The sequence below is a fragment of the Meleagris gallopavo genome, chromosome 1 (assembly GCF_905368555.1).
Source record: "Meleagris gallopavo chromosome 1, MGAL_WU_HG_1.1, whole genome shotgun sequence".
In the NCBI taxonomy this organism is placed as follows: Eukaryota; Metazoa; Chordata; class Aves; order Galliformes; family Phasianidae; genus Meleagris; species Meleagris gallopavo.
Window position 1 is genome coordinate 172,001,497 of NC_139404.1, and position 12,722 is coordinate 172,014,218.

General features: G+C 39.6%; 1 long non-coding RNA gene across 18 annotated transcripts in view; it reads right to left on the reverse strand.

Moving 5' to 3' along the window:
• Positions 1 to 3,415: 3,415 nt before the first annotated feature.
• Positions 3,416 to 12,722, reverse strand: part of LOC104917555 (uncharacterized) — a 78,752-nt gene continuing 69,445 nt past the window's right edge. For 10 of the 18 annotated variants that reach the window (XR_014881051.1, XR_014881052.1, XR_014881049.1 and 7 more), the window contains 3 exons: positions 12,183 to 12,291; positions 10,970 to 11,027; positions 8,036 to 8,601 (listed from right to left, as the gene is read on the reverse strand). This is a non-coding gene — a long non-coding RNA (uncharacterized LOC104917555). Of the gene's footprint in view, positions 4,226 to 8,035; positions 9,439 to 10,969; positions 11,028 to 12,182; positions 12,292 to 12,722 lie in introns of those variants that run through there. The other 8 variants (XR_014881056.1, XR_014881057.1, XR_014881059.1 and 5 more) reach the window with 6 other exon arrangements.

Sequence of the window (12,722 nt, forward strand, 5' to 3'; positions counted from 1 at the left end):
CTCTTCTCTTCTCTTCTCTTCTCTTCTCTTCTCTTCTCTTCTCTTCTCTTCTCTTCTCTTCTCTTCTCTTCTCTTCTCTTCTCTTCCTTCCCTTCCCTTCCCTTCCCTTCCCTTCCCTTCCCTTCCCTTCCCTTCCCTTCCCTTCCCTTCCCTTCCCTTCCCTTCCCTTCCCTTCCCTTCCCTTCCCTTCCCTTCCCTTCCCTTCCCTTCCCTTCCCTTCCCTTCCCTTCCCTTCCCTTCCCTTCCCTTCCCTTCCCTTCCCTTCCCTTCCCTTCCCTTCCCTTCCCTTCCCTTCCCTTCCCTTCCCTTCCCTTCCCTTCCCTTCCCTTCCCTTCCCTTCCCTCTCTTCTCTTTTTTTCTATGTAAATATAAAATATAGTTGTTTGGAGGGTTGTTTTTTGTTGTTGTTGTTTTGTTTGTTTGTTTGTTTTGTTTTGTTACAAAGAAAGCTTGATTTCATGTTTTAGAACAGCACAGTCATCCATGCTCTGGTCCAATATATATCTTTTCCACTCTGGCAAATGCTGTGTAATACTAACCATGCAGAAAGGTCAGCCAAGCACTTGCAGACACCTGCAGCTCCCTCCCTCCTGCTCCTTGAGTTCAAAGCATGTCTCCATTGCATCTGAGCTGCTGAGCCAGCACACTGCCAATCTGCCTCAGGTTGGCAGGTTGGGATTTGCTACCTTCCAGCCTTCTTTGTACTGCTGATTAGTGAGAGTTCAATTTTTGATAATATATATAATGGACACTGTAGGTGTCAGTATAATTTTCATTCAGGCTGTGCTGTGGAATTCTCTGCCAGCTGTGCAGGCAGGACATGCAATCAAATCTGACAATGTTCTGACCAGGCATTGCTCTTTCTATCCCAAAGAGGCTGAACCTTCTCCAATACTGACATTTTTAGGTAAAATAGCTCTATTATTGCTTTAGATTCATTTGACAGTTTTCCCCGAAGTCACATCGTGCATTGTCTCCAAGCAGCAAATCCCTTTCTCATCTGAAACTCTCTGCAGGAGAACTGTGCAGCCTTACACTGGTAGTATCTATGCTCATCACTGTGGCAGAACAAGAAGTCCCAGTGACTGGAACAGCCATCTTCTGTTTTAATGCTCCTTCTCTGTTGACAAGGCTATTTCCAAACACATACAAGCATGTTTTCAGTTGAAAATAGTATTGAGTAATAGATTTACAGCCTCAGCATTTCTCAAGGCACAAAACTCACTATCCATTGGGGACACTGAGTAAAAAAATTATCCTCCGAATTAGATTTGTGCGTTTTCCCTACCGCTTCCGTCACCATATAACAGTTCTAATTCCCAACACATTTTACTTCCACTTGCTGATGAATAGTTGTTCCCAGTGGAAAGCTGTGTAATAGCATTCTAGATTTACCTTCTTCATCACTGACGGAATGTCTCAGCCTACCAGGCAAATAAGCTCTTCCTCAATTCTCTCAGAAAGAGAGGTGCAAGTTCAATTTGCTTAAAAAAATGTATCCTTCCATAGCTATTTGCTCTTCCTTTCTTGATCCCACCAACTGTATGCATTCACAGTACATTCTGAAGGACTTTTAAGGCAGTAACATACTGTAGTGAAATTAGAAACATAGCCTTGTCAGGTCCAAAAAACCCTTGCTGGTGTAATGAACCAGCTTGGGAATACTTGGGAAGATGTTAAATCCACCTCTGTCATAGCAGTAATTAGCAAATTGCATCAGATTGGATATAATGAGGTTCAATAGAGCAAAGTGCAAGATTTTGCACTTGGTCCAAGTTAATTCCATATATGTATTCAAACCGGGAGAAGAACTCTTTGAGAGTAGCCCTGCTGAGAAGGACGTTGGCGTCCTGGTTGATGAAAAACTGAACGTGAGCCGGCAGTGTGCTCTTGCAACCCAGAAGGTCAGTGGTATCCTGGGTTCATCAGCAGAGGAGTGGCCAGCAGGGTGAGAGGAGTGATTGTCCCCCTTTATTCTGCCCTGGTGAGGTCCCATCTGGAGTACTGCATCCAGGTCTGGGGCCCTCAACACAGGAAAGATGTGGAGCTTTTGGGAAAGGGTCGGAGGAGGGCCATGGGGATGGTCCAAGGGCTGGAGCACCTTTCCTATGAAGACAGGCTGAAGGAACTGGTCTTGCAGCCTTCCTCATTGCAGCCTTCCAGAATTTAAAAGGAGTTTATAAACATGAGGGAAATCAAGTTTTTGTAACGGTAGATAGTGATAGGATAAGGGGGAATGGTTTTAAACTAAAGCAGGGGATATTTAGATTGATGTCAGGGGGAAGTTATTTACTGAGGTGCTGAAACAGGCTGCCCAAAGAGGTTGTGGATGGTCTGGTCTCTGGAAGTGTTTAAGCCCAGGTTGGACGGGGCCCTGAGCAACTTGATCTAGTACTTGATCTAGCAGTTGGCAACACTCCCTGTGGCAGGGAGATTAAAACTTGATGATCTCTGAAGTCCCGTCCAACCAAAGCCATTCTGTGATTCTATGATTGGATATAAACAAAAAGTTGTTTACGATAAGAGTGGTAAGGATCAGGTTGCCGAGAGAGGTGGTGGATGCCCCATCCCTGGAAACACTCAAGGTCAGGCTGGATGGGGCTCTGAGCACCTGATGGAGCTGTAGGTGTCCCTGTTCATTGCAGGGGAGTTGAACTAAATAACCTTTAGTGGTCCATTCCAACTCAAATGATTCTATGATTCTGTGATGATTCTATGATAAACCATCCATCTCTGCTTTGTCATGATAGAGAAGTAAAAGAGAATCTGAAATGCCTTTTTTGATGTCTGAGGATTCCATTCATCTATTGTATCTAGTCTGACAAATCCTTTTTGGACCATAAGAGACACTCAATTTTTCTCCTTTATTCTGTGGTAGGATCTAGTGTGAGGGTAGGAAATCAGAAATCAAAATTCAGAACATTTTCATTCACTTTTGTAACTGTGTTTCCAAAAAGTGGGCAAATCCAGAACATCCCCTTCTATGGAAGTAGAATTCTGAATCCTTCCAATCTTGTTGGAGGGTGACCAGAAGTAACTTCAAATCACACCTACAAATGTCTACTTTATTTTCATGTCACCCTATTATAACCCAGGAAGTGACAAGTGTTATTTGGATCCTTCCTTATACCTGAATTGAAGGGGCTGCAAAACCTTCCCATTCTTACAAACTCTGCTTTGGGCAAACCAATAAACCCATTTCAACTCCCAAATCACAGAAGGTGATGAGGGAAGGGAAGAAAGGTGAAATAATGAAATAACTTCTTGAAATGTAATTTTAAAAGTCATCTTGGAAATACCATCTTTTATTTCTGGAAGATCTCAAACCACTCTCCATTACGCAGATGATAAAGAAAAGTTGTGTATAATGTCCCTGTCTTCAAAAGTACCAGTAAACTCCTTCTGAGCTGGTGGGAGAAGACAGAAGTAAAAAAGCATGGTTTCTCTTCCAGGGGAAATGAAGAGATGGGTGCAGCCTCTCTAGTCTGAGAGTGGGCAGAGGAGATGAGCTTGGTTGTCAAGGAGGGGCCAGAGCAGAGGGAGAGGAGTGATGACTGCTGGAGAAAAGATAGAAAAAAGTGTTCTTTGCTAACTCAGCCATCTAGCTTTCAAGCCACAGGCTTTCTCTCTGTTTTAGACAGCAAGCTAACCCAGGCAGCAGTGGCTGAAGAAGCACTCTGGCCTCTGCATAGTCTATTGGACTGGTGAGAACAAGTAAGGTGGATGTCCAGGGAACTTACAGACCAAACAGGGAGTTGTCCAATGAATTAAGGCATTTTTAATGTAGACAATCCTGGAAAATCAAGGGAGTGGATCATTCTCAAGGGTGAAAGTGTAAACCAATAATATGGGATCTAGTAGATGGATCTCAATCCTAAGAGCTGCATCCCTGTGAAAATCCCACTTTGTGATTTCTGATATCATCTAAAAAAAACACAAATCATTTCACTGTTCTCACTTCTATTTTAATTTCTGTTTGTAATACACTGTTATCATTTTGAAACCAATTTCATTCAGTCTCCACATAGCTCAGAGCTTGAATCTTGTGGCTCAGTCTAGTGCTATTAGCACTCTAGAGACATGTATGGTGACTTTTCATATACAATCATCCTATCTTTTCAGTTCAGGCACTTTTGAGGCATTTCCCTTCACTCTTCAAATTCCTGTTGTTTTAAAATCTCTGGCAAAATGCCATGTCTTCAATGAAGAGAAAGATCCATGGAGACTTGAATGAAGAAATAAAAAGCACTACTATTAAAAAATGAAAATGAAATGCCGAGTTTTACATACATGGGTGTTGAACTTTTTATACGTTAAACTCAGATAGTGAAGAATATCCTGCAGAACTGCTTCTATCATCATATCTTTAGATAATTTTCCATAGGACAAAATGGATAAGAATGACTCCTCATAAAATCATAGAGCAAGACAAGCTAGTTATTGATAAATCTGTGTTTCAATGTGAGGATGAATGACACCTTAGTTCAGATATTTGCTTCTTGTTGGTTTCGGCTTATGCCAGTATTGGTCTGTTTTGCTGTAGAAAAAGACAATTCATAAAGAAATAGGAATGGTTTTAGGAACTGCTGTAGTGTTTTGATTCTCTTTAAGAATTTCTGCCTAGATGACTTTTCTGCAGTTGAAATTTATACCATTTTAAACTGGGAAGAATTGAAACTTTGTAAACTAGTCATTTAAACCATATTGCACTTCTGTCTTACTAAATGTGCAGATGACATATCTGCAAATACAGAAATATTTTTTCTGGGCTACAGGCGTATGATGCTCTTTGATAAACACTGATTATATTATACAAAAGTAATTTTGAAAAAATAGCAAAAACTCAGTCTCTGTACTGTTTGAGATGTGAAATGCTGCAGTGTGATTTATAATCTATAGAGAAGCCATTCAGTCTTTTACTGCATGCTTCATATTCATGTAAATGTACTTTAGAGCTATTCCCAGATAATCTAGCAAGGCTGTGCTCTTGTGTTCCTGAGATTGGCACAAAACTATTGGGAATTTAAGACATTTCCAAAACACTAAGTATGCACAGTAACTTCTAAGAGCTTTCAGGGCCTATTTCTTCAAATATAGTTGCAGAGCTGAACTAGACTAGGCCAAGATATTGCAACAGCTCAGTCTCAAAAAGTAAACCTTTCTAATAAGAAGAAGAAAAAGCCTTGAGGAGTACTGCAGAGAATTTCACCTTGAGACATGAAAGCATAGATGCATGACCAGTAGCCAAAGCATTAAACATTCAGCATTTCTTCACAGCTGCTATTCAGAAGAATCAATACACCAAAAACTGAAAGTCAAGTAATTTCCACAGTAAGGTTTTTGTGAGGGTTTTTTGGTAATATTTTTTTTTTCTTCCTTGTACTTTCTCTGAGATTTTTGAACACTGCTTGAGGAAATAGCTTTCTATCACACTGCAGAGCAGCAGTCACCAGCCACGACTGTCCAAGTGATCAGGTCAAATGGAAAGACGGATGAATTATCTGTGGGTTCTTGCTAGGCCCTGTAGATGGGACAGCAGCAGGGACTCAAACACTTCTATGAAAGCTCAAACACTTCTTAAAATATCAGAATTTTTAAGATTGGATCTGTGCAACTAAGTAACGAGAAGCTTGAGACTGGACTCACTGATACTGCTGTCATCCCACTCTTGTTGAAGACATTTGGGTCCCTGAGTCTCAAACTGAGTCTCATCCTGCTAGTACTACGATGGGATTTTTTATCATATTTCTACACCATCTACTACCATGATTAGTATAATGTCTTGCTTTACCTACATCTGAAATCTTTTGAGAAATAAGACCCCTATCTCTTCTTTAAGGTGAAATTAGAGACAGAATAATTTTTACTAAGAGTGTTCAGATACTTATACTTCTTCCTGGGCAAGAGACGGACTGTTGCATGTTTTAGGTTTATTACTTTCTTTAACTAATAAGCTAACAACCTCTTCCTTGGACCAGAACAGCAGGGGTGAATTAGGAAGACGTATGCACTATCAATGTCTTCAGTTCTGCGACACTGAGTGCTTATGAGATTATTATGAATTTTCTCAAGATTGGTGATTAGATTTTCACTAGCCACTCTGCATTTCCCCTACAGCGTCACAGAAGGGTAAGCATTATAATAAGCAAAGAGGAGCTATTCCTCGTTTTACAGTGCCAATTGCCAAATGCAGGATTAAGGAAGTCAAAAGTCACAGTGAATAAGCAACATGTTGCCATGTCAATGTGTTAGCTCCTTTCATTCAGCAGGTAGCTTTAGAAAACATAATATCTGTGTGATTCCAAGAAAAATTGCATTTGACATGTCTGTTCAGTGTCTGTGGGAAAAGTCCCAAATCTAGGCTGAAGGAAATACAGAATAAGTTTTGATGTATGTATATCTGAGCTACAAGTAAGAATGTTAAGCAGAATAATTTTCAGAAATTATAGGGCCTGCAGGAAGATTTTCTACTGATTGGTACAAGTATCTTCAGTAACCACTTTCCAGGTGTAAATCTTTCATTTACTATGCTCTTTTATACATGCCCAGAATGTAACCCATGCAAAAATTCAGCTCGAAAAAACACTTTGGAGTCTGCATAACTACGTTCAATTGCATTCATTGCTGCGAGAATGTTCTCTCTTACCAGCATGGTGTATGTATTCTTCATCCACACCTAGATTTATAAAGCTGAAAAAACATCCTTTGTAGCAAAAATTCTTTCATGTGCACACAGTGAGGCAGTCCCACCCACAGAGAGAAAAGCAGACCACTGGCATTACGAAACGTGCTTCATAGGAGAAGCAGTGAGTTTTAAATGTATTAGGTACTAAAAATGTGCTAGGATTAGGCATTATCAAGCAATTCCTCCTCTGTGCTGAAACAGTAAAGGACTTCTTGTAGGCAAAGCGAGGGGGAAACAGTATTTAGCCAAATAATTTCTCTGTTACTTACGAAGGAGTGGCTATTGAGTGAGCTACACATTTGGGGCCATGCTGTCAGGGCAGGTGTTTGTGGACGACTGATGGTCAGAAAGATTGGTATGGCATTTTCTGCTTCAACTCTGTAGATACCAAGAAGAGTTCATCTTTTTTTTTTTTTTTTTTAATTATTTAAGTTTTCATTTAAATTCCTGTAGGTCTGATCTTCAGGTGGGAAACACAGGTTCCCTGAAAGTAATGGGTCTGTGTCAATTTCTCTTTATTCTTTCTGTTTTAGTTCATATCTACTTTTTAGTTAAAAAGCTAAAATTTTTGAGGAATGCAATTTACTAAATATTCCATTTATTTTTTCATGTCTATATTTCTTTGCCTCTAGAGAATCTCCTTTCTGTGTGTAGTGGCTTTTCTGGATGTTCCCTGGCAGTCGGTGTGCTGTAAGGGCAGTACCAGTGCCTGCAGTGTGTGAGACTTGTCTTGGCATTTTTGTTATTATTATTTCACCCAGCCAGCGGCAGTTCAGGGGAGACCGTGAACAAATGCAGGAAAATAGTCATTTATCAAAGTGTGGCAGGTATCTGAAAAAAGCTAAGCAAATTTTCATGCAGCATGAGAAGAGTGCTTCCTGAGGCTGAGGGCATCCTCCACAGTTTCACAGCTAGCAGTGCAGTCGGTGCTGTCAGACCTCAGGGTCAGCGAATCTGTTCTCCAGGGGCTGCAGCCTTGCTCTTGTCTCTTGAAAATGATGACAGCCTTGGCTTGGTGCAAAGGCTTGACCTGGTTTATTGCCTCCAAGCCTCACGGCCTTTATACTCCAATGACCTGACTGGTGAGGCATTGCGTGTTTCCCTGAAACAAGGTGTTGACAACACTCTGTAGTCTTCCTCCTGGCTAACATAACTCCTTTCTAACTCCTCCTTTACAGTGATGCAAACAAACCAGTATCTCATTTCGCACACATCATTGCTTAGCTGCATCCTGCCCTTGTTCCCTTCCCTTCCTCCATCTTTCATCCCTCCTTCCCTTCATTTGAATCCTGGGCCATATAACACAGTCCACTCATCCCATGACAGAAACACGCACTCCAAAGCAGCATCTCACACACTTTTCCTTTATTGCTTAAGCTTATGTAGAGGAATTCTGTTTTGTTCTCAATTCATTAGGCCCATATATGAACAATACTGAATGGTGCTGCAGAATAACCTCTCTAACAATAAACATCACCAAAATATTTACAGACAGGTGCCCATTCCTTAAAGAAGAAATAGGAAGGACTTTTACCATGAAAAGTATTTATGCAACCTGTTTGTTTTTGTTGGTTTTTTTTTTTTTTGCAATGTCTTTTCTCAGCTTTATGTACCCTGTGATATAATAAAGCTGTGTATAGATAGTGAAGCTTTTAGTAAAGCATAATATGATAGAATGCACTGAGTTGGAATGAACTCACAAGAATCATTGAGTCGAACTCCAATAGGCTGCTTAGCATTCTATGGAATAATAACAGTGGTAAAAGTTCTAGTATGGGTGTAGGTTTAAAACTACATATTTAGGTGTAGGCTTAAGAAAGAGAATAATCTTCACCAACAGAAACACATTTATGCTCCTTTAATTGGAGGCTTGAATCCATGAGAAAGTTTCTGGATGGTAACAAATTCAGGCTGATCTGCAGTTTGGAGAGAAGGATAATAAAAGTTAGAACAAATGTGATTTACAAACTTGGTAAAAGAGAGAATTCATTGAGAATGAAAATAAAAAATTAGCATTTTTTCCATAGGATTTTGGAGTTTCTGTTCCTGTTTGGCATTGGGAAATGCCTTGGTCACCCATAGGACCACTGTTTGAGTAAAGTAACCCAGCAGCCCTAGAAGGCTGCTGTTATATTCCCATGAGGAATGAAACCTGGATAGTTTTGCCAGAGTCACTTCTCCTGAAATCATCTACTGGCCCAGCTGTACTGGTAAACAGAAGAGCTGTGGTGTGCTTGAGCACTCATCCATTGATCTGTTTGATTACCATTTTCTGGCTCTGCTTTTGTACAACTTTCTGCAAGACAGATCTGCTACAAACAAGAGCAGCCATAACCACCGTGAACCTGAGCCAAATGGTGTTGCTTAGCAATGGTGTTGCTTAGCCAGAAGCCAAGAATCAGTCTCTTTTACACTCTTCTCTCTTATTTAGCAGCATAGACTTAGCCAAAAGCACAATTAGCTCTTTCTGTTTGGTACTGGCAATATATTTTTAATCTACACATGTATCAATAACCAGTGAACCCTATCTGTAAGTCATCTAGCCTTCCTGACTGCTGCTTGATAAGGTCTTCCTCCTCCAGCAACGTTCTAAATCATAGAATCATTTAAAGGCCATCTGGTCTAACTTCCCTGCAATGAACAGGGACACTTACAGCTCGATCAGGGTGCTCAGAGCCCTGTTCAGCCTGACCTCAAGTGTCTTCAGGGACGGGGCACCCACCAACTCTCTGGGCAAAATGATGTACAACTTTCTGAAAATGGATACAAATATCTGTTCAAGTCCATGCATACTTTTAAAACCGTTTTCTTTGAGTTTGTGTCATGATGACATGAACACATTAACTGGGTTTCTCAACTCCTTCTTTCTTGGGGTTGGAAATGTGAAAGATCAGGATTTTATCCAGGTGTTTGCTGGGACCAGCTCATCCTTGAGAACTGGTCCACCTGCAGCTGAGGAGATTTAAGGTTCTTCAGCTGCAAGGGAAGGAAGTGGATGAATAGTTCTCCTCAGGTCAGCTGGGCATGTGGACAATGTGGAAAAATGTTTACAGGAGTGTAAAAAGGAGATATTATTTAAATATGTTAAGTGAAAGAGGGAAAAAATTAGTCAACGAATACAGACTAAAGTAACAGTATAATATCCTCTTCAGTTTCTCTCTGCAAAAAGTTTACCTACAAATTCTCACAAAAATTTCCAATGTTTTTAAGCCCCAACTATTTGGCAGAACTGTTTATCATACATGTTAATATTATTAACATTATTTTGTTATTTCTCTAAATTCCCAATTCCATCTTGACTTCTACCTAGACTGAAAGTTTTTCTTGGTACTGTAGAGGAGAAAGGGAAAGTGAAGACATCATTTAGTGTTCGATGTCAAGCTTTTGAAAAGAAAAGGCTCTACAATTATATAAAGTGCTGTGGTAGTTATCAGAAGCTTCTAATAGCAGTTTCGAGTCCCTAATGATGCTACAGGAAGGATCTCACTAAATATTCAATTTTAGAAGATTACTTTAAAAACAAGTTTGGATAGATTAGACACAACTTCCTTTAAATTGCTGTTGAAAAATTTTCTGAGACTGGTTTTCTTGCTCATAAATGTACATTAAATCCCAAGCTATTAATAGGATGATTCTATCTTAGTGAGCGTGTAATCCAAATGGTATTTTTTCTGATAGGTTGGGAATTTTCCAACAGAAAGTATTTTTTGTTAAAAATGTATCTTTACCAAAACCACAGTTTATTTAATGTAAATATGTATTCCAGCTTTAATAGGATGGAATTTTCTTATTAAAAAAAAAAAAAAAAGAAAAAAAGATTTAGAGAAATCATTATAACTTTCTGCCTTGGCTAACTTATGTGCCTATGGAAAATGTGGAAAATGAAGGCTGAAGTTACTGCAAGCGCATGATTTTGCCTGGAGACTTGAAGACCTATTTCCTATCTGTCAGGAAAGCACTCCTTTCACCCAGCTGTGCTGGGATGTGCTGTTTTTAATCTGTAAGTGAGAGGCTTGCTCTGCAGCCTCATGGTCATGACATGCACATGCAGGGCAGTTGCCAACAGAGATGCAATGTGACAAGAGCATCGGCATATGCATAAAGAAGCCAAAGCTCATGTCTCTGCTCTGAGTATGGCAAAGCAGATCCAAACACGGATCTGCCTTGTTCTATTTGACAGCATCTTGTGACTGCTAACAGCCACAGGATAGATGGAAAAATCTCTTGGCAGTGGACACCCTTAGAACACTGCATTCCAAAGATATGAATGGAGAAGAGACTCACAGGAAATAAGATTTCATCTTTCCAAGACAGCAACTGCCCACGAAAGCACAGACACGTTCTAGAGAAACACAAATGATGCCATGTGAATTGTAAGAATTTTGACTCCACATATTTTGTTTTTGACAGGAGTGTAGCCATTTCAGATTTTCTCCAGGTACTCACCATTGCTAAGTAAGCATGTCATTATAAGAGAACATACTGTAGGAAGATAATAAATGTGACTTGCTTAACAACTGTGTTATCTCACATGACCAGACACAAGAGTAGATAACATAATCTAAGTATCAAAGTGCCTTAGGCAAAGGGTATGACAAGCTGTAAGTCACACTCTTTAAATTAGCATATATTCATTTGCAATGCAACCACCCCCCTTGAAGTACACATAAAGCCAGTCAGAAATTAAATCTAAAATTTGTCAACGAAAGTTTATTACAAAAAAAAATGAAGCCTCATATGTGCTTTCCATCAGTGCTGTAAAAGTGTCTATTGCAATTACACTGCCATAAATTTGTATTTGTTAAGTATTTGTTGAGTGCTTTTTCCTCGCTGCAAACTGTCTTGACCGTTATGATTTTTGACCCTGGGTCTGGGAACACCAGACCTTCACATTAATGTCTTCATACTGATGCTAAAGCCCTTACTTGCTGCAGCACTTCAGATTCTTCTGTCTGCTTAGTTTCTATCTGATTATGATAGAAAGTGCAGAATTCATTCTGACATGAAACTTTAAAAAACTATTTCCTACCCAGCTTTCATTTTTTTATACATTAAATTTGTTCTTCAATATACTATGTTTGTTGTACCCAATATAGTCAGAGATAATGCCATTAATCTCTTTTTTCTGGTCATATTTTACATTAAAAATCCAATTACAAATTACTGTAAGTAGATTACAAGTAATTGCTTTACAGTCAGTCAGTTACTATGGGGTCTGATAGGTTGCTTTGCAAATACTGTTTGCTGTCTTCCAAAGTACAATATACTGATTTCTTCTACCCATGTAACATGTATATATAATGTTCATTGAGCATTACATAGCCTCTTATAAATTTATTTTTATTATTTATACTGAGTGTCTTTGAGCTTCTTTTCATCAACCAAACATCAGTCTTTTGATTATATTTTAATTGGTGTATCTTCCTTCTAAATTCTGAATTTTGTTTGAATGAAATCAACCTAGATGAGCATGGATTATGAATTCTTTAATACTCACATTTTATTTAAGAGAAAAAGTTAAGTTATACACGAGTCTTCTCCCGACCCTTGGCCCAGGAACACACTTCACCCAGGGACTTCATCACTAGTATGAACTCACCAGCTAACTGCAACAAGAAAAAGTGGCAAGGATCATGTTAGGTGCAGCCAATTGCATGTTAGCTATCAGGATTGGAGTGTGGGGAGCTGGTGTTGTTTTTCAGAACTACCAGTGCTTTGTCTTATCTTCTGTTTGCTTTAGGGTATAGATAGCCTCTTAGGAGACAAGAGTTCAAATGGAGATTTCATCTCCAGAGTCAAATGGAGCTCCAGCTCAGCTCACCGCTGGCCCTAGGTAGCTGGCCAACCATGGCTCTGTTTGTGTATGGGAGCCCACTAGGTATTGCTCAGTATAATGCAATGGGAACCTGCGTTCTCCAGCACAGAGAAATACTGAGGAGTGGATGCATCTATCAGAGGGATATGCCAAACAGTAGTTTTCTCTGAGACACTACTGATCCTCTATCAAACAATGGCCTCAACCATAATGTAAGCATAT